The sequence below is a fragment of the Gopherus flavomarginatus genome, chromosome 4 (genome assembly GCF_025201925.1).
Source record: "Gopherus flavomarginatus isolate rGopFla2 chromosome 4, rGopFla2.mat.asm, whole genome shotgun sequence".
NCBI lineage: Eukaryota > Metazoa > Chordata > Testudines > Testudinidae > Gopherus > Gopherus flavomarginatus.
The window spans coordinates 92121890-92148617 of NC_066620.1; the positions used below are offsets into that span (position 1 = coordinate 92121890).

The window sequence follows — 26728 nt, forward strand, 5'->3', positions numbered from 1 at the left end:
GAGGCAGAATGTAACATCTCATTAATAACAACATATGATATGCTGTGAAGTGTTTTTATTTTTTATGACAGGATAGTACGATTTCTTTAAACACCTTAATTGAAAAAAAAATCACCCAATTTCAAACAATTATTTGTGTGTCAACAACAAAAGTTATCTTGCCACACCTTACAGTATTTGATGTTTTGGGCACACTAACAGACAGTCTATATTGTACCTTCCCAAGAGATGCTCAGCACTTAGCAAGATCAGACCTTTTATTAGAACATTTATCATTGTTAGACCTTTTTATTTTAATCCTCCACCCTACTCCTTAGACAAGCACCAGTAGCAGCTGCATCCCCTTTCTCCAGTAAGTTCAGTCCAAACACTGGAGCTGGTCAAAAAAAGTTTTGGGTTTTTTCCGCCTCCTCACCCCCAGTCCCATTAAACATTTTAATTCCAAGTTGTTTTTGCAGGGGATTTTGAAACGAAACAAGCATTTTTTTTTGAATTTTGATTGAAATTTTTCATTTTGATACAAAATTTTCTTTATTTTCAGAAACAAAAAATGCAATTCAAAATTAAACAAATTCCCATTTCCCCTAGCTAAATCTCAAGACAAAATTTTCCTGTTAAAAATGTTGTTCCCAACAAAACGCCACTTTTTGGTAGAAAAATCATTCAGTTACAAAGTTTAACCAGCTTTACCAAACACTAATTAATAGCACATCACACCACGTTTACTATGATCAGCTTATTAATAGCACATCACACCATCTTATTTATCCAGCACTCAAAAATACCAGTGGCTCTTTATAGAATGAACAATAGATATCTGATAATGTATATAATAATCAAAATGCATAGCCAATAATACTAAACATGTCACATCAAGTATCTTGAACTGATAAGAGTAACAATAGTTATAAAAATGAACTCAAACATAGGATCATAGGAAAAGTAAACCGAAAGATGTAAGAGAAAGAAGACACAGGTCAGAGACTGTGGGACATAGTCACTACTGCCATAAGGGTCTTCAATGAGTTGCATCACTTATGCCAATAGCAAGTTTAGCCCATCAACTTCTTTTCACCCTTACATACATAACTTCATTCAGAAGGCTAAATGTTTGGTACCTTCTAAGCTGTAACTGGCTGGCCCATTAAGTGAAACGAGGCTCAGCTCTCCTGTTCCAGTCCAGCTGCTCCCAAATAAGAGAGACAGGCATCATTTGGGGAGCTAAAAAAGGTCTGGTAACATCCAATGACAGAGAACAGAGTGAGGAGAACTTTGCTGACAGAGAGAAAGTGGTTCCTCAGAGAATGCTAAAAGCAGGAGAGCTGCAAGAGGGGTTTGCTGGCTGGCATCTCCTAGCCAGAAAACCAGGGCCAGAGGCAGGGGAGACTCTGTTTTTTGCTGCCCCAAGCACAGCAGGGAGGCGGCTTACGGCAGCACTCCTGTGGGCGGTCTGCTGGCCACGCAGATTCAGCGGCTTCAGGGCTGGCTTTAGGAAGTGCGGGGCCCAGTTCGAACACCTTCAGTGGGGCCCTAGCAGGGATGACTTAAAAAGAAAAAAGTGTAAAAAAAAGCCTTCCATTTCTTCCATGTATTATTTACTTTCCATAACTATATAAATAATAAAATTGTATATTATGTGCATTGCATCATATATGCTGTTGATTGGTTATTAATGACTGCCGTTTCACGTGTGTAAGTCCAAGCCACTCCCTGGGGGTGTGCACATGTCTGGGTCCCTGCTGCTTCCTGCCCCCCTCATTGAAGCAGGTGCGCAGGTTACCGGCCTGGGAACTGCAGGGCAGGGCAAAGGATGTGGGGTGGGCTGGCTTCAGGCAGGAACACAGGGGGTGCAGCAGGGGTTGGCAAGGCTGGAGACAGGAGTATGGGACTGGCTGGCTTCAGGTAGGGGGGTGCAGCAGGAGTTGACTGGAGACAGGGCAGGGCGGGCAGTGCAGGGCTGGTGCGGGCAGGGGTGTGTGGCAGGGGTTGGCTGGAGACAAGGCAGGGGGTATGGTAGGGGCTGGCTGTGCAGAGCTGGCTGCAGGCAGCAGGGGGCGGGGCTGGTGCGGGCAGGGCAGGGGGTGCAGCAGAGGCAGCTGGAGCCCCAGCCCTTTAAATAGCCCTCAAGTCCCCCGCTATCCCAGGGCTCTGGGGGCTATTTAAAGGGCCTGGGGATCCCCTGCTTCTACCCCGCCCTGGACCTTTTAAACAGCCGTGGGAGCCCTGGGGAATGCATGGGAGCGACGGGGCTCCGGCAGCTATTTAAAGGACCGGAGTGGCAGAGGCAGCTGGAGCCCTGGCCCTTTAAATAGCCCCCAGAGCCCCCTGCTACCCCAGGGCTCTGGGGGCTATTTAAAGGGCCCGGAGCGCCAGCCGGGGGCACGGGGCTTGCAGCGCTCCAGCAGGAGCTCTAGCCAGGAGGGCGGAGCCGCAGGGCTTGCAGCGCTCCGGCCGGAGCTCCAGCCGGGGCCGCGGGGCTTGTCGCGCTCCGGCCAGAGCACCAGCCGGGGCCACGGGGCTTGTCGCGCTCCGGCCGAAGCTCCAGCCAGGAGAGCGGGGCTTGCGGCGCTCTAGTCAGAGCTCCAGCTGAGAGTGTGGGGCAGCCGCGCTCCCGCCAGGCACCGGCACTTTGGTCAGGGGAGCGGGGCCATGGAAGACCCCGGAGCAGACCGCAGCTGGGGTAAGTAAAAAAAATTTAAAAGGCGCCTAAAGCGCAGGGCCCTCTTAGGTGCGGGCCCCGATTCCCAGGAATCAGGCGAATCAGCCTAAAGCCGGCCCTGAGCGCCTTCCCTGCAAGAGGTCTGCTGGTGCCGCGCCATCGGCGTCCCCGCCGCCAAATTGCCGCTGAAGCTGCGGGACAGGTGGATCTCCTGCAGGCAAGGTGCCGAAAGCTGCCTGCCTGCCGCCCTCACAGCGACCAGCAGGCCACCCCCCTGAGGCTTGCCACTCCAGGCATGCGCTTGCTGCGCTGGTGCCTGGAGCCACCCCTGGCCAGAGGGCTGAAGGCAGGAGAACCAGAAGCAGAGGGAGATGCCTGCTGGCTCTAAGCTGGAGAGCTAGAGCCAAGGGCCAGATAGGGTTGAATGTAGCGGTGCAGTGGAGCACCTTATCTGGTGACCTCTCCAGAGCTGGAAAGCTGGACCAATGTTTGTTGACAAACTGTTGATGGACTAAAGGACCAAGATAGCATGAAGTTACTGGGGACTGATAAGACTTTCATCAAATAAAGAAAACAGATATTTGAGAGAATAGAGTGAACTTCAGAGAGAACATACATGTACAATGTAAAATGTATGTCATGAGAAGGGAACCAAATGGGGGAGGCCACAAGCAGGCACCAGGGAGGAGGCCACATGTTTACCCTCAGCAAAAGTTGAGAACATTATTGTGAAATGCATTATAAACCATCAACATGTATTATGGTATGGCAATTTGTAGCGAGGAATTGTTCCTTCCTGGTATGTCTTTCTTTAAAGTTTTGTATATGTGGCACAATAGATTTTAACGGCATGCACTGACCATGCTTCTCCTCAGTTGAATGAGAAGAGAAATCAAGTGAAGGAATTTATTCAGTACTGGAACTCAGGGATTCAGCTCTGGCATGGAGCAAAGAGGGCTCAAGAAACTACATTTAATATGTCTACCAGACTGTTAGCGCTGTGTGAAAACAGAATAAAGATGTTGATACAAGCACTAAACTGATTTGAGAACTTTTGTTTTCTCTCATGTTTGTGTCCTACCTGCCTCTCCCAAAAGAGAAAGCATTGTCTTGTGATTAAAACTCAAGACTGAGAGTCAGGAGACCTAGGCTTGCCTAGTGGATAGCGTACAAGGCCAGGACTCCTGAGATCTGGGTTCTATTTCCAGTTCTGTCACTGACCTCAAGGAAGTTACTACCCCTCTGTGACCCAGTTTCCCCATCTGTAAAACAGAGATAATACTGACCTCCTTTGTGAAGTGCTTCAAGATCTATGAATGTAAAGTTGCTACATAAGAGCTAGGTATTATTAGGTTCCAGTACTGGTTCACTCTGCCACAAAGTTGCTTTATGTCCTCAGAATATTCACTTTGTATCTACGCCTTGTTTTCCCCCTCTAAAAATTCTCAAATATTCACCCAATTTTTTAAAAATGTATTTGCTTCACATCCCTTTTGCAGTCCCTTTTCATCAACATTCTAACAAATGAATTTAGTCACAGGAATGTTTATTAAAGCTGCATACTTTAGTGAAGCATGATTTGTGATTTCAGAAATGTGAATATTTGCAGCAGAAAACTGATTTGACATAGAAACATATGATGTCACCCATGTGTCTGATCTACATAGAAATTTGGTCAAAATGAATCAAAGTTCAGTTATTAAATATGCACAATAAACTTCTCACAGGCAACACAAAGAGCAAAAATTGCTTACTGAAATTATTGAGGGGTAATTCTGAACAAGCAATAAGTTTAAAAAAAATCAAAAGGTGCCTTTAGACAATTCACAAATAGGAAAGAGGCCAAATCTGTGGAATTAATTATTCACTAAGATTTATTCATCCAGCTCTTGCAAAAACTAGAACAATAGCTACCTGTCACAGGTGTTACAAGATTAAACATTACAGAGGTCGTGAAGTGCTTTGAGATCCTCAGTTGGCAAACGCAATAGTGATGTAATTGTTTCCTTGTTCAAATTGAACATTTATGCAAAGGAACCAAGCAAGCCAATATGTTCCTAGTGCAGCAGCAGTTTGCATTAGGAATTTAAAAATGGCTGCACATTCTACATTTTCCAAGAAATACCAGTCTGACCAATTAGACACTCAGATTTCATGGCAATGGGCATAGCACAAAAACCTAGAAAGATAAGAATGAACATTTGAGGTGGGTTGATATAATCTAACATTGCACAGGCACAAACTCATTCCTTGAGAACAACCAGAATCCAATGTCTGGCATGAACATCCAAAGAAAATAGGGTATAAATTGATTCTCAATTTTTCCCCTCTCAAAGGGAAGAAATATCTGGAAGACTCATTCCTTCCCTAGGCCGGTCGTGCTTTCAAGCTTTTCTGGAAATAAAAGCTGTATTTTGCCCAAACCAATTAATTTTTATTAAAAAGGACAATTCTTCTCTCCAGCCAGCACTATACAAGCGTCCTTTTCCACGCTGCTTATTATCTGTGCAGGTGGAACAACTACTGATGTCATCGGAATCTCCAGGCACAGAACAAGTAATAGGGACTTTCCACAATGCACATCAGAGAGAGTATTTCATTCTGCTTAAAGACTTAAAGATTTTTCCCCCAAGTCCAGTCACAGAGAAAAGTAGTGAGAAACAAGAGGAAACATAGATGCCACTATCACTTTGTCAACTTCAGTTCTCCCTGGCTAAAGACAGCTTTTTCCTATCTTTGTCAATCCAGTGTAATGGTTTTACTGATTGTTCCAGTGTTTAAATTCAAATGTATTTTGTTCCATAGAAAGCTGGAGTTTCATGGGGGGAAGAGGGGTATAAATATCCAGTAAACTGGACTGGCCAGCATTCATTTTGTTTCCATGCACATGGATCAGTTTGGTTCTTTTTAAGTACTCAGTTATATACAGTGAGGTAAAGCCTATTTAAAATTGGTTTAGAAATAGTATTGAAGCAAATTGTAAGATCTTATAACCTGCAAGTTCACTTCCAAACGTGATTTATTAAATACACAGGTCTTTGAGTTATCCTGGTGCAGATAGGGAGTAATATCATTAATAATTACTGCCTCAGAGTACCAGGTACATTATAGTTGGTGGTGCAATCCAACCCTGTGGAGGATTGCAGCAGTAGACCTCTGGTCCTTTTACTCAGCACTTAACTCACAAAAATATTAATTCTGGATAATTTGCTCTCTCTCAAGCATGCACAACTACCCACCCACCCACTATTGTACCTTGTAGTGTGCATCAGAAAACGAGTTTTGCACTGTCCCTCCTTCCAAAGCACTTGCTTAATTCTGAATATCAGTGTGTTCAGAACTACCATTATTTTTGAACCTCTCCTAGTGGCATGCCACACAAAAGTGCATATACATATATCTCGATACATATATTTATTGTTAATTTTTCCATCAGGTCAGTCCATTGAAAATTATGTCCTCAGGGTTCCCAAACTGTTAATTAAATAAAAAAAAATCAAGAAATAGGAAGTTACGCCAAGCAATAGCACTTTCTACATGAGTTTATTTCATATAGCCTCAAATCAGCATTTTCTAGTTTTAAAAATCACCTCTCTTTGCAAACACCTTGGAAGCTAGATTTCTGAGGCTGATGAGCTTTAGATTTGAAAGTACTAAAGGACGGGAGGATGGGGCTAGAATAAGAGCGTCCAGAAAACCAAAGTAAAAGTGTTTGAGGAAACAAAATGGCTTGAAAATGGAAGCAGAAGCATTTACCAGATCACCGAAATGTCCTTTTTCGCAGGTTTCAGAAAACTGGGAGATGTGTAGAGTCCAGCTGTCCCAGATTCAATACAATACAAAGCTAATCAAAGAGACTTCCTCCGTGTGTTTTCACTTGCTAATAACATGGATATAGGATTCATTTTAAGATTCTGTTGATTTTTAAAGCACTGCTCAATTCAGGATCCCCTGTAACTAAATGAGGTTTTGGTTCCCTGTCACCCCAGTCGCTCAAGTTCTGTGCTCAGCAGACATTGGGTTCTGGCTAGTACAGAAATACCGTTCAGTGATAAAACATTAGGTATCAGAGCCTTTTCCTATAATGTCCCTCTGCTCTGGGACATGTCACTAACAGAGATTCAGGAAACACCAGTTCTGCAAATATCTTCAAGTCAAGATTAAAAGCATATTTCAGCCCTGATTTTCTTTCTGTTCCTGAAAGCAGTAATTTCAGGATTCACTTCACAATAGTTTCCTCTATTTTCAGCCTGGAGAGCACAGTTAAAATGTATCTGCATTGTACTCAAAACAAAACTGGACAAAATACAAAAAACGTTTACAGTACTTGTCTCACAGAACTGTATGAGCCTGTTTCTGGTTTGAAAGGAAATCCATAACTTTTCTGGTTAGGTTTGCATGAGAATCACAAGCCAGGATATTCATGCTTGCATGAATGAAACAGCCCCTAGTCACACAGCACCCTCTTTCACTGCTCATTGTGAAATCAGACATATTGCCTGAGACATCACATGAGGTCATAGGCCATAGTTATTTACTTGTAGCCAAAGCTATTACTGAATGTGAGCTGTGTGCTGCACACAGAAATCCCATAAGACTTTCATCAAATAAAGAAAATAGATATTTCAGAGAATAGAGTGAACTTCAGAGACAGAACATGCTATGTGACAGATCCAAACCAGTGGGGTACAGGAGTCTGGTAGAGGACAAATATACTGGTCACTGGATGAGTAGTTTTCTGTTCCCTGAGTGACCAGAGTAGGGGCTGCATTAGAGTAATCAAGAAAATGCTAGGACCAATTAAGGAAGACAGGCTGATTAGAACACCTGCAGCCAATCAAGGCAGGCTAATCAGGGCACCTGGGTTTAAAAAGGAGCTCACTCCAGTCAGGCGAGGGAGAGCCAGAGGAGAGGAAGTGCGTGTGAGGAGCTGGGAGCAAGAGGCACAAGGAGCTGAGAGTGAGAGGGTGTTCTGCTGGAGGACTAAGGAGTACAAACATTATCAGACACCAGGAGGAAGGTCCTGCGGTGAGGATAAAGAAGGTGTTCGGAGGAGGCCATGGGGAAGTAGCCCAGGGAGTTGTAGCTGTCATGCAGCTGTTACAAGAGGCACTATAGACAGCTGCAATCCACAGGGCCTTGGGCTGGAACCCAGAGTAGAGGGCGGGCATGGGTTCTCCCCAAACCTCCCAACTCCCGATCAGACACAGGAGAAGTTGACCCAGACTGTAGGGAAGATCACTGAAGTGAGCAAATCTGCCAATAAGCACAGGACCCACCAAGGTAGAGGAGGAACTTTGTCACAATTGGTATCAACAGTGGGATTTGGTGTGCACAACGCGGCAGAAGGAGGGCGATTTAAAAAAAAAAGAGTAGAGTTGTTTTTTTTTTTCAACACAGTGGATGACTTAGTGCTGGCTTTGATACAAGCTACAGTGGCCCAGCAGGCTACCCGTGTCCAGGCAGCCACCCAACAGGAGGCAGTGCGGCTGCAGCAAGAGACTAATTGCCTGCTGATGGACCAGGCTTCTCAAGACCGAACTATGTTGTGGGAACTGGTAAACCAGGTAAAGACCTTTACAGAGCTGAACCGCAGCCATGATGGGACGCAGATCATACGGGCCAGCCATTGGCTGCAGAAAATAACGTGGGAGGATGATGTAGAGGCATACCTCCTGGCCTTTAAGAGGACAGCCCTACGGAAGGCCTGGCCTCGAGATCAGTGGTCTGTCATCCTTGCCCCATTCCTGTGTGGGGAGGCCCAGAAGGCTTACTATGATCTTCCTGAAGAGGCTGCAGCAGACTACCCCCAGTTGAAAGCAGAAATCCTGGCCAGATCTGGGGTAACGACCGCAGTGCGGGCCCAGTGGTATCACGAGTGAAGATACCAGGAATACAAAACCCCGTTGTCTCAACTGTATGACCTCATCCATCTCACATGAAAGTGGTTGCGAACGGAGTCCAGAAGAGATACTAGAGGTTCTGGTCATCAACCAATACATGAGGGGACTTACCCAGGCACGAAGGTCTGGCAGAAGCCAGAACAAACCCTCCACTTACGATGAGGTTGTTGCACTGGTAGAGAGGCGAAGGACAGCAAGGGAGCTGACCCAACCAGTTAAGGAAGAGGCACCCCGGGTTAAACTAGCAGCACCAAGCCCTAGAGCTCGGGTGCCTGGGCAACTAGGATATCACAGGTGGAAAAAGAGGGGCTGAAGGCCCATCAGAAGCCACAAAGAGTCAGAGCACAGAGAGAAGAGGATTGTGATTTAGACTGCCCAAACCAAGAGACCGAGGAATGCCTAGGGCCCCATACAGATGTTATGCCTGCGGGGAGTGGGGACATATAGCTGCACAATGTCCCAATGTGGAGGAGCCGATGCAGTGTAACCTGGGGAACTGGGCAGACCCACGCTCCCTAATCCACCTCATGGGGGTCTCACTAACCCCACATATGTACAGCAGACCAGTAAAGCTAAATGGGTTAGAGACCACAGCACTGGTTGATTCGGGGAGTGCTATCACGCTTATCTCTGGGAAGCTCATGAAGTGTAGTCAGCTGCTACGGGCTAAGCGTACAGGGATAACATGTGTCCATGGGACAGTTGGTTATTACCCCACCATCCCAGTAAAAATTGAGATTCAGGGGAACACTACTGAGGTAGTAGCAGGTGTAGTCCCTAAACTCCCATACCCGGTGCTCACAGGGAGAGACTTCCCAGGGTTTGGAGACTTACTCTCAGTAGGAGGATTGGAGAAAGAGGGGAACCCTGAAGTTAGTGAGGCATCCACAGTAGACTGTCAACCCCGGTCTTCTCTGAAATATCCCCAGATTTATTTTCCATACCCAGACAGGGTAGAAAGTCAAAAAGGGAAAGGAGGGCAGCTAAGGCCTTGGGAACCCAAATACTAACTCAAAGCCAGAGTGTATCTCTCATAGGTAGGCGGACCCGAGCAGCTGAAAAGGAGGCCACCCAGGAGGGAGAAGCACCCGAGTCTGACCCCCACCCTAACGCTTCTGAACCAGTAGAGGCAACAGAAACTGGGCCCCTAGTTTTTGGGCAGATTAGCCCCGGGAGAGGAAATTTTGGACGAGACCAGGCTTAAGACCCAAGGTACGACAACATTAGGAAGGAGGTGACTGAAATAGATGGGGTCCCCGTGGAAGGGAAAACCCAGGGACCAGGACCTTACTTCATAATGAAGAATCTCTTATACCGGGTTGCACCAATACAGAGGCAGAAGGTACAGCAGATCCTAGTACCTCAAAAACACCAGAACACTGTATTAAGTCTTGCTCATAGTTATCTTTTGGGGGGGCATTTGGGGGTAGAGAAGACCCTGGCACGAATCCTATGATGGTTCTTCTGGCCCGGAGTACATGAAAAAGTGCGGAGGTACTGTGCATCCTGCCCGGAGTGTCAGCTGAACAGTCCCCATCCCTACCTGAGGGCACCTTTAGTACCCCTTCCCATCACAGAGGTCCTCTTTGAGCAAATAGCCATGGACCTAGTGGGACCTCTGGAGAAGACGGCTCAGGGCCACCAATATATACTTCTTGTTTTGAACTATGCTACTCGCTACCCAGAAGCCGTCCCCCTGAGGAAGGCAGCCTCTAAAACAATAGCCAAAGAGCTGGTGGGGATCTTTGCCCGAGTGGGGCTGCCAAAGGAGATATTAACAGACCAAGAAACCCCATTTATGTCAAAGCTAATGAAGGACCTCTGTACGCTGCTTCATATATATATACCCTGAGAACATCAGTCTACCATCCACAGACTGATGGGCTGGTAGAAAGTTTTAACTGAACCCTCAAGGCTATGATACGGAAGGTAGTAAGTCAGGACGGGAAGGATTGGGATACCCTACTACCCTATCTTATGTTCGCTATCCGGGAGGTACCTCAGGCCTCAACTGAGTTTTCCCCCTTCGAGTTATTATACAGGCGTCACCCCTGTGGCATACTAGATATCGCCAAAGAGATCTGGGAAGAGGAACCCAATGAGAGGAGAAATATAATAGAACATGTAATACAGATGCGAGACCGGATAACCCGGGTCACCTCTATTGTACGGGAACATTTGGAAAAGGCACAAAAGGCCCAGAGAACCTATTACAATCGCCAGGCAAAAGTCCGACAGTTCCAACCAGGGGATCGGGTGATGGTGTTGGTACCCACGGCAGAAAGCAAGCTTCTGGCCCAATGGCAGGGACCCTATAAGGTGGTTGAACCCGTGGGGCAAGTAACCTACAAGGTACAGCAGCCAGGATGCCGAAAACAAGAACAGATTTATCACATCAACCTTCTGAAACCCTGGCATGCACAAGAGGCATGCATAACTGTCCAAAAAGACCTAACCCAGGAAAACAAGCCTTCCAAACAGGTGAAAGTGTCTCCCGATTTAACACCAGACCAGAAGAATGAGGTGTCAGATGATCTTCCGGAACCAAGATGTGTTCTCGACAAAACTGGGTCGAACAACCGAGGCATATCACCACATCGTCACGAACCCTGGGGCCAGAAAAACAATGGGGCCCTATCAGGTACCAGCCGCCAAAAGGGAGGAAATAAAAGCAGAAGTAAAAAAAAAAATGCTGGAGTTGGGGATCATCGAAGAATTCCACAGTCAGCTCAATTGTGCTAGTGCCCAAACCCGATGGCACCACAAGGTTTTGCAACGACTTCCGGCAACTAAACGAAGTATCCTAGTTCAACGCATACCCCATACCTCGTATAGATGGGCTAGTGGACCATCTCAGTAATGCCCGGTACTTGACTACCCTAGACTTGACAAAGGGGTACTGGCAGATTCCCCTTGCGGAAGATGCAAAGGAAAAGACGGCATTCTCTACACCAGAGGGTTTTTTCCAATATACTGTCCTCCCTTTTGGACTACATTGGGCCACGGCTACTTCCAGCGCCTCATGGACAAGCTATTACACCCGCATACCAGTTATGCTGCTAACTACTTGGACGATGTGGTCATTCATACCCCAGACTGGGAAACCCAGCTACAGAACGTGGAGGCAGTCCTTGATACCTTCTGGCAAGCTGGCCTTACAGCAAACCCTGCCAAGCGCGCTTTGGGGTTTACGGAGGCCAAATATCTTGACTACATTGTGGGAAAAGGTCTGGTAAAACCCCAAGTGAACAAATTGGAAGCCATCCAAAATTGGCCCCAACCACGTTGCAAGAAACAAGTCCGGGCATTCCTAGGTGTAGTGGGGTATTACTGACGATTTATCTCCCACTTTGCCACAAGGGCAAGTCCCCTGACAGACCTAGTAAAAGCCTGTGGACCTGATCTGATAAGATGGTCTGACGCAGCAGAGGAAGCATTCACAGACCTAAGGACTGCCTTCTGCAGTAACCCTGTACTGATAGCCCCTGATTTCACTGAGGAATTTATCCTGCAGACAGATGCATCGGAAGTAGGGTTGGGGGCCATTCTATCACAGATGGTCAGGGAGGAGGAACACCCGTTTCTCTACCTCAGTAGGAAACTCCTTCCAAGGGAACAAAAAATACACAGTGGTGGAGACAGAGTACCTCGCTGTAAAATAGGCCATGGAAGCATTGTGCTACTACTTGCTCGGGCGCAGATTTGTCCTCGTGACCGACCATGCCTCTCTTCAATGGATGCAGCGGAACAAGGAGAAGAACACAAGGGTGACAAGGTGGTTCTTATCCCTCCAATCTTTACAGTTCCACGTGCAACACAGAACAGGGAGCCATCACAGCAATGCTGATGGCTTGTCACGTGTGCCCTGTCTGGCATCCCAAGCTGCCCAACCCCTTGGTGTTGAGCAAGGGGGAGGGATATGTGACAGATCCAAACCAGTGGGGTACAGGAGTCTGGCAGAGGACAAATATACTGGTCACTGGATGAGTAGTTTTCTGTTCCCTGAGTGACCAGAGTAGGGGCTGCATTAGAGTAATCAGGAAAATGCTAGAACCAATTAAGGCAGACAGGCTGATTAGAACACCTGCAGCCAATCAAGGCAGGCTAATCAGGGCACCTGGATTTAAAAAGGAGCTCACTCCAGTCAGACGAGGGGGAGCCAGAGGAGAGGAAGTGTGTGTGAGGAGATGGAAGCAAGAGGCGCAAGGAGCTGAGAGTGAGAGAGTGTGCTGCTGGAGGACTAAGGAGTACAAGCGTTATAAGACACCAGGAGGAAGGTCCTGTGGTGGGGATAAAGAAGGTGTTTGGACGAGGCCATGGGGAAGTAGCCCAGGGAGGTGTAGCTGTCATGCAGCTGTTACAGGAGGCACTATAGACAGTTGCAATTCACAGGGCCGTGGGCTGGAACCCGGAGTAGAAGGTGGGCCCGGGTTCCCCTCAAACCTCCCAACTCCTGATCAGACACAGGAGAAGTTGACCCAGACTGTGGGGAAGATCACTGAGGTGAGCAAATCTGCCAATAAGCACAGAATCCACCAAGGTAGAGGAGGAACTTTGTCACGACATGTACGATGTAAAATGTACATAATGAGAAGGGAACCAAATGGAAAAAACTGACACTCCCTTTCTTCCTCCCACACAGATGGCTTTTATATATCCAGAAGCAGCCAAACCCCTAACTACAGAAGACAAAAAAAAGGGAAGGGGAGGGGAGTTAAGGTACATCTGAGCTGAGCTGGTAACAGGAACTGCAGTGGGTAAAATGTGCTATGCACTTAAACACTCCGAGATCTTCTCTGTGCTGGGGGTTTGGCCCAATTACAGCTGTTGGTGACCAGCCACCAGTGAAAACCCTTCATGTAAATGAGCACAGCCATTACTTGCTTTTCCTAAGCTTACTCCTTGCTTGAAACTGGGGCAAGCTCTACTAGTGCAAAATTGAACTTTCACTACATTAAGTAGGGGCTGGTAATAGGGATTACTCAGATGGCAGGCCACCATTCAGGCAAACCTTCAGTGTGGACAAGATCTCGCTCTCCCAGCCTCCAGGACTCATGCATTCTAGCTCTTAGCTTGATGATGCAGGAGAACTCCACAGTCAGAGAAATAAAGAAGTTATCTGTTGGTTTGACCAGAAGATAAATGATTAGACATAGGTACAGATGTCAGCCACAAATCCAAAACACTCCAAAACTTAGAGAAGGTCTGAGATCTGAGTTTTAGAACAAGGGCATCTAGAATAAGCTGAAACGGATCCATCAGTCCCAAACCCCAGCAAGGCGAAGAGGTTCAAAATCAGATCCAGTATTTGGAACACATGCATTCTTTTGAATAGTGTTATTAAAACACTTCCCATTAACTGTGGAAAATTAGAGAAGACACTCTCCAGACCTCTGGCTAGCAATAATACACATCTGATGGCACTAGATAACTCAGTGAAACAAATATATTTCCCACTGTAAAAAGCAGGGGCGGTTCTAGGCATTTTGCTGCCCCAAGCACGGCAGACAGGCTGTCTTCGGCAGCTTGCCTGCGGAAAGTCCGCTGGTCTCGCAGCTTCGGAGGACCTCCTGCAGGTGTGCCTGTGGGAGGTCTGCCGAAGCAGTGGGACCAGCGGACCCTCTGCAGGCAAGCCGCCGAAGACAGCCTGCCTGCCGCGCTTGCGGCACTGGCAGAGCCCCCCCACACACACACACTGCTTGCCACCCCAAGCACGCGCTTGGCATGCTGGGGCCTGTAGCCACCCCTGGTAAAAAATTAATTTGGACATAACTGAAGTGTGTTTAATTTTTTTTTTAAATGAAAAATTCTAAAAGGAATTGCAGAGAGTAATACTCACAGACAGGACCAGGAAAAAAGCTATAGGCATCTCGGCCAAAATACACACATTTTTCCAGCTGAATCAGAGAAAATATGCAAAGCAACTCCACCTCATCTACATTTTCACTCTCTCAGAAATGAACCGCCTCTGCTTTGGGCTGATCCTCTTGATCACCAGGACAGACTCATGCAATCACAGACACAGAGACACATGGTGCAGTATTTCTTCTAACAAGCAACTTGCTTCATTTAACCTGTCCCAATGAATTTCGCTTCTAAGCTTTGCAAAATAATGAAGTTACTAGATTATAAAATTCCAATCGTAGTCAAGAGATCAGTTTCCAATGCAGTATCAACACTAACATATGCTACAACATTACTCACTACAAGAAAGCTAAATGTTAGCTTCTACGTAAAGTTAATAAAATTAAAAATACAGATTTGCCAAGATCTGCACACACGCTACATAACCCTACAACATGTAAGCAGGGGAGTATCACACAAGTGCTAGAGCCTTGGTAAATAGTAGTAGGCAATACAGATCACTGAGGCATCATCTACACTGTAATAAAAGACCCATGGCTGGCCTGGGTCAGCTGACACATGCTCACAGGCTTCAGGCTGTGGGGTTAAAATCTGCAGTGTAGATGGTTGGGCTTGGGCAACTGCCAAATCCTGAACAGCTATGCTGCAGTTTTTAGGGCCACAGCCTGAGCCCTGTGACCCTGAGTCAATTGACCCAGGCTTTGAGACTCAATGCCATGAGTTTATGGCAATGTAGACACACTCCTAGTCTTCAGATAGATGGCAAGTATGTAGACAATTCTTTTGATTTTTTTAATTTCCTTTAACAGTGTTTCACTCATTTTATACTCAAGTGGAACAATATAAAATCTAGCATCTTTTTAGTTCTGGAGATCAGCTTCTGTTGAAAAGAAAAAACATTGAGGCTCAGATCCCTCCTAATCTAATCCACAAACTGGTTTCAAAACCCCAGAGAAAATTTTTAGGCTCTTCTTTTCTATAGGTGACAAGATATATTGGACTGCAATATATTTTACAAGTATTTTAGGCATCTCCATTTGTCTTAGGAGGGAGATAGGCCTCACTGTCCTCATCTGGTACTGATCTATGGACTCTCAGAGTGGAAACGGTATAGATTCTCTACACTATAGCTGGGGAATAAGAACAAGCAACAGCAGATGGGAGCAGCACACATACAGGTGTCTGAGCACCTGAATCAGCCACAGCTGTCGCAACAGCTGAATGCTTTTCACCTTGCAATGATGTTGTTACTGGCACCACTGGGGCTGGACTAAGATGCAGACAAATCATGCTAGAGATGACCAAAGGGAAATTTGCTTTTCCAAAATGTGCTGGAATTACATCTGAAATACAGCTCTACAATGTAGAATGAAGACTGTAGAATGCATTGTAGCGATGTAGAATGAAGCAGTCATATAGTGGTTTTCATGTTATTTGTGCTTCCTGATGGGCCTATCAAAATAATGTACAAGTCTTCCAGAGGTTTGTGTTTGAGGCAGAAATTCATGGTTTCTAAACTGGGGGAGGGGGTTGAAGTGAGGCCTTGTGGGCTAAATGGAACCACAGAGTTCTATGCTATGTTCTGCTGACACAGCCCTCAAAATGGAGCTTTGTCCCACAGTGGTTAAAGGTCCCAATGCACCATCTAGATTTGACTAGCCAAGACTGAGCAGCACACATCCTGCCAGGGGCAGGTCTAGACATTTCCCCGCCCCAAGCACGACAGCATGCCGCCGGGAGCGCTCTGCTGGTCGCCAGGAGGGCGGCAGGCAGCTCTGGTGGACCTCCCACAGGCGTGCATGCGGAGGGTCCGCAGGTCTCGCGGCTTTGGCATGCCTGTGGGAGGTCCACCGGAGCCACCTGTTGCACTCCCAGCGACCGGCAGAGCGCTCCCTGCGGCATGCCACCCCAAGCACGCGCTTGGTGTGCTGGGGCCTGGAGCCGCCCCTGCATCCTGCAATCTTCATCAGCAGCACTTCCACGTTGAAGAAGAGGGCAGCTACAATCTTTTCAGCATTACGCCAATTAGGTGGGCATGGCAAAAGAGGGGTCCTTGAAATTGTCACAGTAAATCCAGTTGAGCAAAATGTAGGCAGGAGTGAAAGTAATATTAAACTCTTACCAGTACAGGGGCCCAACTCCAGGACGCCAGAAGGGGCGGGGCCTGGGGCAGAAGGGGGTCAGCCTCCCCCAGCCAGCCCATCCATGATGCCTGTCCTGTGCCATCTGGGGCTCCAGGTGCTGCTGCGGTAGCAGCGGCCGGGAGCCCTGGACCCTTTTCGATCATCAGCCCTGCGGCAGCTGCCCCTTTTGCCCCTCCCCCCAGTCAGTGGCCTGGGAGGCCCAAACGGGACAGCAATATTAAAATGCTGCCAGGGCAGCGCTTTAACGTCAGCTGCATACAAGCCGGTACCAGCTTCTTACCAGTATTGCCGTACCGGCCAACTTTCACCCCTGAGTGTGGGCAACCCTTCTCTACATCCTGCATGCCTTGTGCCAGCAAACTCCACTAGGTCAGTCAGGCACTGGCAACTGCCATTTTATTTTAAGAACCACTGGGGAAACGAGTGAAATCAAACCTGCAATCTGAAGTGGGCTGGGCCACCTCCCCCTGTACTGTTTCACATTTTCTCCTCTCTTCAGCACAGTCTGTGCTTCTGCACATAAAATGTAATTTTTTCACATGTGTACCCAGCACCACCACAAACCTTATGGCAGAAAAGCACCAGTCTCACTGCTCTTGCCAGGACATTTCAACTTAGGCTCTTTTCATCCAAAACACCCTTGTTAAGCTGGTGTCAGCTCCAGTTTAATGTCAGCCAGCTCATACATCTCTAGATTTCCAAGTTCTTTAAAAACAAAAACACCCACAAGCTGCTTTAGATGAGTGCAGACATAAAGTCAATTCTTGAACCTATGGCCTAGTCACACCTTTCTATGGTTTATAATGGAAAATCCAGTATAAAAATTAAGTGTTTAACTCATTAACTTCCAAATCGTGCTTTTTGTTGTTTTATGTTTAGCATAATTGACCAAATGGGGCATGTTGCCTTTTAATGGTGGTTTTATTTATTTTTTTCCTACAATATTTCTTTAGTGCTTTTTCCCTTTTATATGACACATCAATACATAATTCAGTGGTTTTATGTCTCCCTGCACAGTCTGCATGATTTCTTGTGCTATTGAACAGTACTATTTATGACCAAATGGCCAAAATGTCTTTTTCATTATTAATTATTATTATTATTATTATTATTAATGTTTTTTGGTGTGAGGTTCTCTTTTGGTTTTTTGTTTTATTGCCCCATTTTTAAACCTACTGAGAAGGTTTAACCCTCTGAATTCCAGGCCCGAAATGGCTATTTCAAAAAGATCAGAATAGTATGTCTACAAATACATACGATTGATAAGGTAGAAAGGTAGCAGAGGGGCTAAAGAATCTTTTCTTCTGAGTGTGCACATAGCTTCCATTAATATCAGTGAGAGCTATGTACTGGTACTGTATGAGGTGAGAATAGCCATAGGCACCCCATCCTGCTCCCATTTCATTCAGTGGAAGTTAATAAAAATTGTATACAGTCTGACTAAAATAATCCCTTCCCCTCTTAATAGCTCTACTTTTATTTTCTTGCTTCACCACTATTTCCCCAGCAATCAGAGTCCTCCTGCTTAGATGGGACTTAAATTTCTAACATACAAAAATAAAGAAGAAAAACAATCTTTTTAAAAATATAACCCTTTCAAACTTCCTTTCTAAATCATAAAGAGACACAAGCTCAATTTACTGTTCCTTTACAGGAGGAAGGAAGGAAAACAAACATTCTATGGTAAGATGTTATTGCTGTGAAGAAGTGGAATGCAGAGGAGAGAGACGAGAAGCCCTCTAAACTAAAGCATGGGTATGTTGTTTTAAAGGAAGACATCGCATGCATTAACGTCCGGTTCCTGTGGCGCTTATTGTTATTGGGGGACTGATAGCAATTCCAACCGGCATTCATTTTGCTTTGTCAACATAAAATAAAGGGGTCATTTATACTGATGTATTCCCACATCTCTGCTTTCCCTACAGTAACTCCTCACTTAATGTTGTAGTTATATTCCTGAAAAATGTAACTTTAAGTGAAATGATGTTAAACAAATCCAGTTTTTCCATAAGATTTAATGTAAATGTGGGGGAGGTTCCAAGGAAATTTGGAGAGGGTAGACAAAAGGCATTATATACTATATGGTACAGTACTGTACTGTGGTTGGCAAGTGCCCCTGGCTTACCCCACACACACACAGCCCGCTGCAGGCAAGGATGCTAGGAAGCACCTTCGCAGCAGCAGCAGCTTCCCCGGAGAAGAACAAGCACCGACTTTGCTGGGGGATGCTCCAGGCCCGCCTCTTCCCATCCCTGATCCACTCCAGCCCCACCTCTTCCCAGCCCCACTCCATCTCCTCTCTGGAACACGGTGCGTCCCTGCCCCTCGAAAGACCTAAGCACCAGAAGCGCAGGGAGGGAGGGAGAGAAGAGGAACTTGTGCAATGCTCCCTTGTAAAGTCACTGCTCTTCCGCAGAATCTTACAAGCAGCGGACAGAGCCAGCAGCCAAACGACATTAGAAGGGAGCATTGCACAACTTTAAAACAAGCTGTCATAAACAGATAGCTAAAGGTTAATGTCTTTTTCACCTGGAAAGGGTTAACAAACAACACCTGACCAGAGGACCAATCAGGAAACAAGACTTTTTCAAATCTGGGTGGAGGGAAGTTTGGGTGTGAGTCCTTTGTTCTTGGGCTGTTCTATCTCTGGGCTCTGAGAGGGACCACATGAATCTCCGGGCTCTCTAATCTTCTGTTTCCAATTTGTAAGTACAATGGTAGAAAGACAATATAGGCTTTTACATTGTTTTTCTGTATTTGCAAATGTGTAGTCTGCTGGAAATAGTTTAAATTGTATTTTTTCTAGATAAGGCTGTTTATCCATTTTCTATCAGCTAAAAGACCCTGTACTGTTTACCATCTAAACTGCAGAGATAAACCTTTTACTTTTTTCTTTTTTTTTTATTAAAAGCTTTGCTTTAAGACCTGTTTGATTTTTTTCTCCTAGTTAAGGCTCAAAGGACTTGAGTCTGTGTACTCACCAGGGAATTGGTGGGAGAAAGGAAAGGGAGGAGGGAAGAAAAGCCTGCTCTCGGCATTTATCTGTGTATCTCTCTCCAGGGAAGAAGGGAGGGGAAGTGGTGATTCAAGGACTGGAATTACGGTGATCTCCTAGGGTACCCAGGGCAGGAAAGATCTGGGAGGAGGTAAAGAGGGGGAAGGGAATGGTTTATTTCCCTTTGTTGTGAGACTCAAGGAATCTGGGTCTTGGGGGTCCCCAGGGAAGGATTTGGGGACACCAGAGTCTATCAGGCGCTCTTCTTAAGTCCTGATTGGTGGCAGCCTATCAGATCTAAGCTGGTAATTAAGCTTAGGGGAATTCATGCTAGTACCCATATTTTGGACGCTAAGGTCCAGATTTGGGAATTATACTATGACACAAGCATATTCCTTAGCTGAGCAGCAATGTAATTTTGAAACAACATTAAGCGGAAGCACATTAAGTGAGGAGTTACTGTAGTTAGTACCTCCTCCTCTTATCTTGCTTTAGATTAACTTAACACCAACCCCGTGTCAAAAGGTATCGTACTGGCCAGAACTTCCTCCATATACAAATATATATGATTGACAGGGCAGAAACATAGCAAAGTTAAACATGCCACAGCTCCCATGTCCACCTCCTGCTCCAAGCGTTTGTGTGGAGAAGATCATGTTCCCTGCCAAAGTAAAAGAAACTGGAGGCTGCAAGTCTCCCTTGTCCATTCATTGGTTGGAGTTACACAATTCCTCTTCTACACCAAGCTCTATGAAAGTCACCATGGGTCAAATCCTGCTCACCTTCCTGGTGCAAATAATCTTCAATGGGGCTACTTGTGAAAGGGGAGCAGGATTTGGTTTGTGAGGGTAGAGGAGTTTGTTAAGTTGCTCCTTTCTCTAAAAGACTTTTTCCATTCTTCCAGCTGGTGCTCACCAATAGGCATGTTCAACTCCTGTTCAATGTGACTTATGGGCAAATATCCAAGGCAGAATCTAACACACCACTTTCTCCTTGGCAGTGGAACAAACTGGTCTACCTTCACTTTCACCATTATGATAAGCTGCAATGCCAGTTAATTAATCACTCCTTAAAAAGTGTTGTAGACAGTGAATGCCCACTGCTACCACATTTGAGCAGAAGCTAAAATACTACCAATACAAGATAACCTGTTCCCACAGACTCTTTCTGCCAGCAACCTCTCCCTGCTTTCTCCTGCAACACCAGAGATAAGCAGCAAAACTTACTTAAATTCTACCTGCCCTCTGCTGCAACTAAAAATGCACATCCAGCAGCAGCACTTCAGATGTCACATAGAAATATCCATCACAGCAGACAAGATGCTCAGAGACTTAAGGATAGTCATCTTCCTAGTATGCATCGCTCTTCCTGGGAGCAAGTGTTCTTAGCTTTTGATTTTAAGATTTTTCAACCTCAGTGTCTTGTGTTGTGTTGTCTCTTTGAATTTCTTTTGCTTTCTCCCCTCCATACCCCCCCATATTGATTTCTAATTTTCCAAAGGTTGCACCTGATCACTGATACACCCATTTCCACTCATCCTTGTAGTCCCCTTTCTGCCCCAACCCACTGCAAATTTGCAATTAGACAACCATCTTTACCCACCCCCTACTGAAGCCATCACAATTTGCAATGCTTTATTATTGGACGTTAGTCAAGCATCTACTGTCTCTGTCCCTATGAAATAAAAACAATTGGCACTTCATTTCAATGTTACAGTGAGACATTTCGTCTTATTCAACAGTAAGCATCTGCCTGCACTGAGGGTAAGGTGTAGACTACAGATAAAACCATGAGATTAATTCAGGTTTGCCTCTCAGTGTTTCAAGAAAATAAACCATATTTATTATTTATTTTATGTCACACACACACACACACACACACACACACACACACACACACACTTACAATGCTCACTGTTATCTGGCTACTGCTAATACTATCAAAGCTACTGAGTTATGTCTTGGGATCCTGCTCCATTGGGCTCACATTTTAAATGCTGTTTATAAAAGCCACTTGTACTGTTGTAATTAAGGTCTAACAGTGACTCCATTAAAAACATCTACCTGCAGGGGTTTATAACTCCACCATAAAATTTTTCCCCAGGCTGAATGTAGCTAAGAGATGTTTTTCTTCCACATCAATGTGAGCTGAGAACAGAACATTAGCCTTAGTTTAGCATTTCTTAACCTTCATGAGTTTGAACACATTATTTGAATGTATCATAGTGATACCTTTAGTTAAGGTTGCCTGATGTTTTCCGTTATAAGACCCTATTTTCAGTTGCTTCTAACTTTTCCAGACTAATTGTTTGGCTGAAATTTTCTGTGCTGTCTGTCTGCCTCAGATTGAAGTTATACAGAAAGTTTCAGAAAAAGTTGCTCAGCTGTTTAAGAATGGGGTTAGGGAAAACTGTGTTTTGACAATCTTAAAAAAAAAAATCTTACAGGTATTTAACTGAGAAGCTTTAGTACCTCCATGTTTTAGAGCAGGGACTTGAAGTTTGGCTGGGTTGGGGGTAAATGTCACCCTGGCAAGAGGTGCTTTTTTGACATTACTGTGAACATCAATACAAATTTGGTGGAGTACAAATGGCTGAAAATGTCAGCTAAATGCAGCCTTCACTGAGCATGTTCCAGCCCAGGGCCTTTCCTTGCAATTGTTCCTCCTTCGTGCTAGGGGCTACTGTGGAGCATGACAACAAAACAGAGGAGGGAAAATCTCATTGCTGTGCTCTGAGTGCCGAACTGCTCATGCACGTGAAGAGTGGAGGAAAAAGGAGGCAACATCCTGACTAGAATGTCGAGAGGTAAGAAGCAGATGCAGGGACAGGCTGCATGGGGAGAGACACGATGGGACAACAGGAACAAACAGGAAATAAGGACATGCTAGGCAGGACAGAAAGAGAGGAGCAAGGGGAACAGGCTACAGCAGACAGGAAGGAAGAGTTTGTAACCCCTCAGGTACATTCCCATGAGAACCTAGAATAGAACCCAGGAGTCTTGAGTAACCCCTTTTCTCTGCTATCTAAGAAATAGCTATGAAGCCCACTGGCAGAGTATTGCTTGCATCCCGTTATAATGACTCATCCATATAAAGGATGACAGCCTATTACAGCTGTGGTAATGTATATGCTCAAGGGTGCTGAATTAAGGATGCACAGGCAACCTCAATTCTGGCATAGCATAACTTTAGTGCTCAACTTTGTAACCTTAATAGTGCAGAGGTGTTGTTGTTTTGGGCATAATATATGTATTATTGCACTTTTCTCAGGCTGACACTTAGAGCCATGCAGTAAGCAGCTATACACCACCCTGCAGAAGCAAAGTTGTTTTTCTTGGTCTGAAAATGACAAAGATAAGGCCCCCTACATAATCTTAGTTTTATTCCCTTGTTAGAATGCATTATGATATAGTCTTTAATTACACACGACCATGAAGGTTTTTTTTCCTGCTGGATCCCTGCTTCATTCAGTTGAAATGGTATCCAAAGACATGTGACCGTGTCATTCAGTATGTAGCCTGGGTCTTATTTAAAAATACCATCCAAATCCTGCCCTGAATACAAAATTATTAATTTCCTCATGGACGTTTCAACTATGTTCTCAGAATATCCGAGTGCTTCACAAAAATTAATTTAAATTTCACAACACCCCCGTGAGGTGAAAGAGTGGTATTATCCTCACTTTACAGATGGAGAACTGAGACACAAAAATATTAAAACCAAAATTGTTAAGTGTTTAATAGGTTTGCATGTCCACTTTGAGACATCTAAGACCTGTTTTTTCAGAGTCCTTAGCATATTTATAGCACTTTCTATGTTCAGTGCACAGCTCCTATAGACTTGACTTGCAGCTGTGATTGCTTAGCTCTTCTGCAAATCAGAAGCCAAGGTCTCAAGTTCAGCATACAGGAAACAAGGAACATACAATTAGTGACCACATATGAAAATTTTGGTTTAAGTGACACCTAATATCATAGAAACTCTGTGGCAGAGGCAGAGATAGAAACCAATTCTCCAAGGTAGCATTCAGCTTAACCAACAGATCATCCTTAAGGCAACTTTAATTCTGGGACTTCCTAACTTTCTATTAAGGTGCAAAGTCAAGGGTGTGTGTGTGTGTGTGTGTGTGTGTGTGTGTGTGTGTGGAGAGAGAGAGAAAATTAACTCCTCCCACCTCCCAAAGAAATCCATCATGGAATATCGCTGGCACCCACATGGGTGATCATCAGGGCTGGAACCTTTAGATTCACCTCACAAACCTCTGCCACTTCAGCTAATGGAGTAACTGATAGCAGTAATGGGTTCTCATCCTCTATGTGGACCAGGGCTAGATAAGGATGGAACACTGCGCCAATGCGTTTCACACATATTTGCTGACAGCAGCAGAACGGTGTGACTTGGGAATCCTGGGTTCCATTCCAGGCGCTGGAGGGGAACATGCTCTAGTATAGATACTTTTGCCCTTTGCCTCAAAACTTGACCCTTATCTGTCCTCTCTTCCCCACCCTTGGCTCCTCAACCCCATCCTATTCTCCTTGCCTGTGGAGTTACAACTTCCACTCTTCAGGTGTCTCATCCCAGACCCAGTCTTTTTGCCTCTCCGTAGTCCTCATCACATTCCCAGTCTCTTTGCCCAGCCAGTTCAATTCCTCTCCTCCCAGTTCCTTGTCCACTCTTTCTCTCTTCCTCTCCCCTACCCTAGTCCCAGTTTCCACATTCACCCCAACTTCCAGTCCTGGTTTCCTTCTCTCCCTTCACAGTCTCTAGTCCCAATACCCCACACCCTCAGGCTCCTTTTCCCAATCTACTCCCTCCACCCACTTCCCCATTTCAGGTCTTGTCCTCTCTGCATTCAAATCAGGCAGATACCTCCTCCATATTTCCTGGGCCCAGCAGGGGTCATCAACAGCCCAGGAGAGACTCCCTGCTTTCAGTTCGGTGCCCAGCCTGCAGCAACCCAAAGCTTCAATTGCAGCTTTGCTCACAACCATGTAGCCCCAGGATGGAGCATGTTCTGTGCAAATGGAATCGGCAAGCTATTTACCTGCAGTCTTACAAGTCTCTTCTGGGCATGTATAAACTGTGGTTTTTTTCCCCCAAAGACTTATAACTTGGCCAAATTTGGGCAGATTTTCCACAGGGAGGGCAAAAGGCTTTTCACTGACACAAAGATCACTCCCCTACCAAATTTCTAGCTCCTGCTCCAAAGCATAGGGGGAGCAGGGGAGGGGAAGACTAGAGCATCTCAAGAAAAGATCATCAGAATGTTTCAACATGGGCAAAATAATGTCATTTCCCCCCAGCCTCATTATCAAACAGCTGAACTGCTTTGGCTGCAACTGCAGATGTAAAATTCAGTCTCAGGCAGACAGCCAGCATGGAAAATTTCAGCTCAAATGATTAAGGTTTGGCCATGTTATAAGCAACTGAAAACAGGATCTTGTCATGAGAAGTGTCAGGCAACCTTAATAGGCACTGCTACCAGCCTTTCCTATAATTCTATTCTACCCTCAATCCACACATACCACTCGGACAGTTACACAAAGAGAGAAGTAAATGGTCACACAATGGAAACTCCCAATTCTAACTACAGTACAACATTTCAATGTAATTAAAAAACATTAAGAATGTGGCACAAGATGTTAAAATGCAGGCATGTGCCCTGCATTCTAGCTATAAGTTACACGCCCTTTATTAAGTATTCAATTAGTATTATGGTATCAGGGGTGGATTTGGTTTCTAGAGGTTCTTAACTGTTACCTTTTTGAGAGATGGAGACAAGTGGCTGTCTCTCAATGAAGGACTAGAAAAATAAAAGGAGAGTTTTATCAATAGTCTTGATCTTGCAAGCCAGCATGATCCAATGTTACTTGAATGCAATGTCAGAGTTTTGCCTCTTTTTAAATTGATTAAATCTAGAGTCTAAGTGAGTCTGTATGCTATAACTGCATGATGGTTCCCCATTTTAAAAAATGTGTGCTAACCTGCATTTCATTAGAGGTCATTGAGATCCATATTCAGCTTTTTTGGCAGAACTCAACTGTGACAGTACTTAAGAACAGACACTTTCCTGGAAAAATTGTGCCAGCTACATTGTTTAATTTTCCAAATCACCTGTAATTAGAACTGTGGGAAAAAGATGGTCTAACCCTCCCAGATATTCATGTAAACCTCTTTTCCTGTTTGGGTCCAGATGGGGGTGCCATGCCTCACTTTATCCTAGCCTAAGTTTTGAATTTAATGTGGGGGGGGACCCTCAAACCTTAAAGCAAAATTCAGTCAAAACCTGAGTTCCATTGCAGTTAGTTTTTTCATTCCAAAACATTGCAAAGCACCCTGGAGGCAAGCACTTTTTGCTGTTACTGTGAACATCCACACAAGTTTCGAAGTGAAAATGTAAACTAACTCAGGTTCATTCGAAACTGGGGACAGCCTGGCTGGTTTTTGTACTGCTTGCCTGTGAAAAGATTGACATATTTCCCACATGTACACACACACACTTTGGACCAACATTCCTTGTATGCTGCATGGCCACACAGTGATCTTGTAACTACCACACACACATCACATGGCTAGGAGTGCATCTGACATCTAGCTCCCATGTTGCATGCTAGGCCCTCAAGCCTGCCAAAACCACAGTGGCTCCTCTTGGCGCTGGTGAGCCAGAGCAAGATGGACCCCAGACTGGCCAGGAGGGAGAAGGAGGCAGGAGTGCTGGGGAGAGAATGGCAGGGGGCTGTCTCTAGGGCTTAGGTGAGGGGGTCAGGGTGGCCAGTGGCTGGGTATTTCCCCGGGGCTGGCAACCCTAGTACAGCCTAACCCAAAAGGTTTGCCAGCCCTAGTGAAAATTTGGTCTGATTAAGTCCTGGGCTAGAAAGACATTCTGAAACCAAAGGATTTTGGTTGTGTTGTAAAACATTTTATACAGTTCATGCCAGGTCTACGCTCAGGAATAGCCCTGATTCAGCCACTGGTGGCCAGCAAGGAGGACTAAACATAGATTCATTCCAGGCTTGCCTTTGCCTGGAATTAGTGGTCAGCACTGCTGCACTGACTACTGCTCACCTGTGGCTGAAATCAGGGCTCTTTCAAGTGTAAACATGGTCTAAAGGTTTACTGCCTTGCTGACAAAAATCACCTAAGATTGTTGCTGTGAGCATCA

General features: G+C 45.4%; 1 protein-coding gene across 1 annotated transcript in view; it reads right to left on the reverse strand.

Annotated features, from left to right (window-relative positions):
• The window catches only part of LOC127048993 (uncharacterized), a 148992-nt gene extending 123625 nt beyond the window's left edge, over positions 1–25367 (reverse strand). Inside the window, exon 1 of the mRNA XM_050949196.1 lies at positions 25327–25367. The gene's annotated coding sequence lies outside the window, so the exon portion shown is untranslated. The remainder of the gene's footprint in view (positions 1–25326) is intronic.
• Between the last annotated feature and the right edge of the window lie 1361 nt (positions 25368–26728).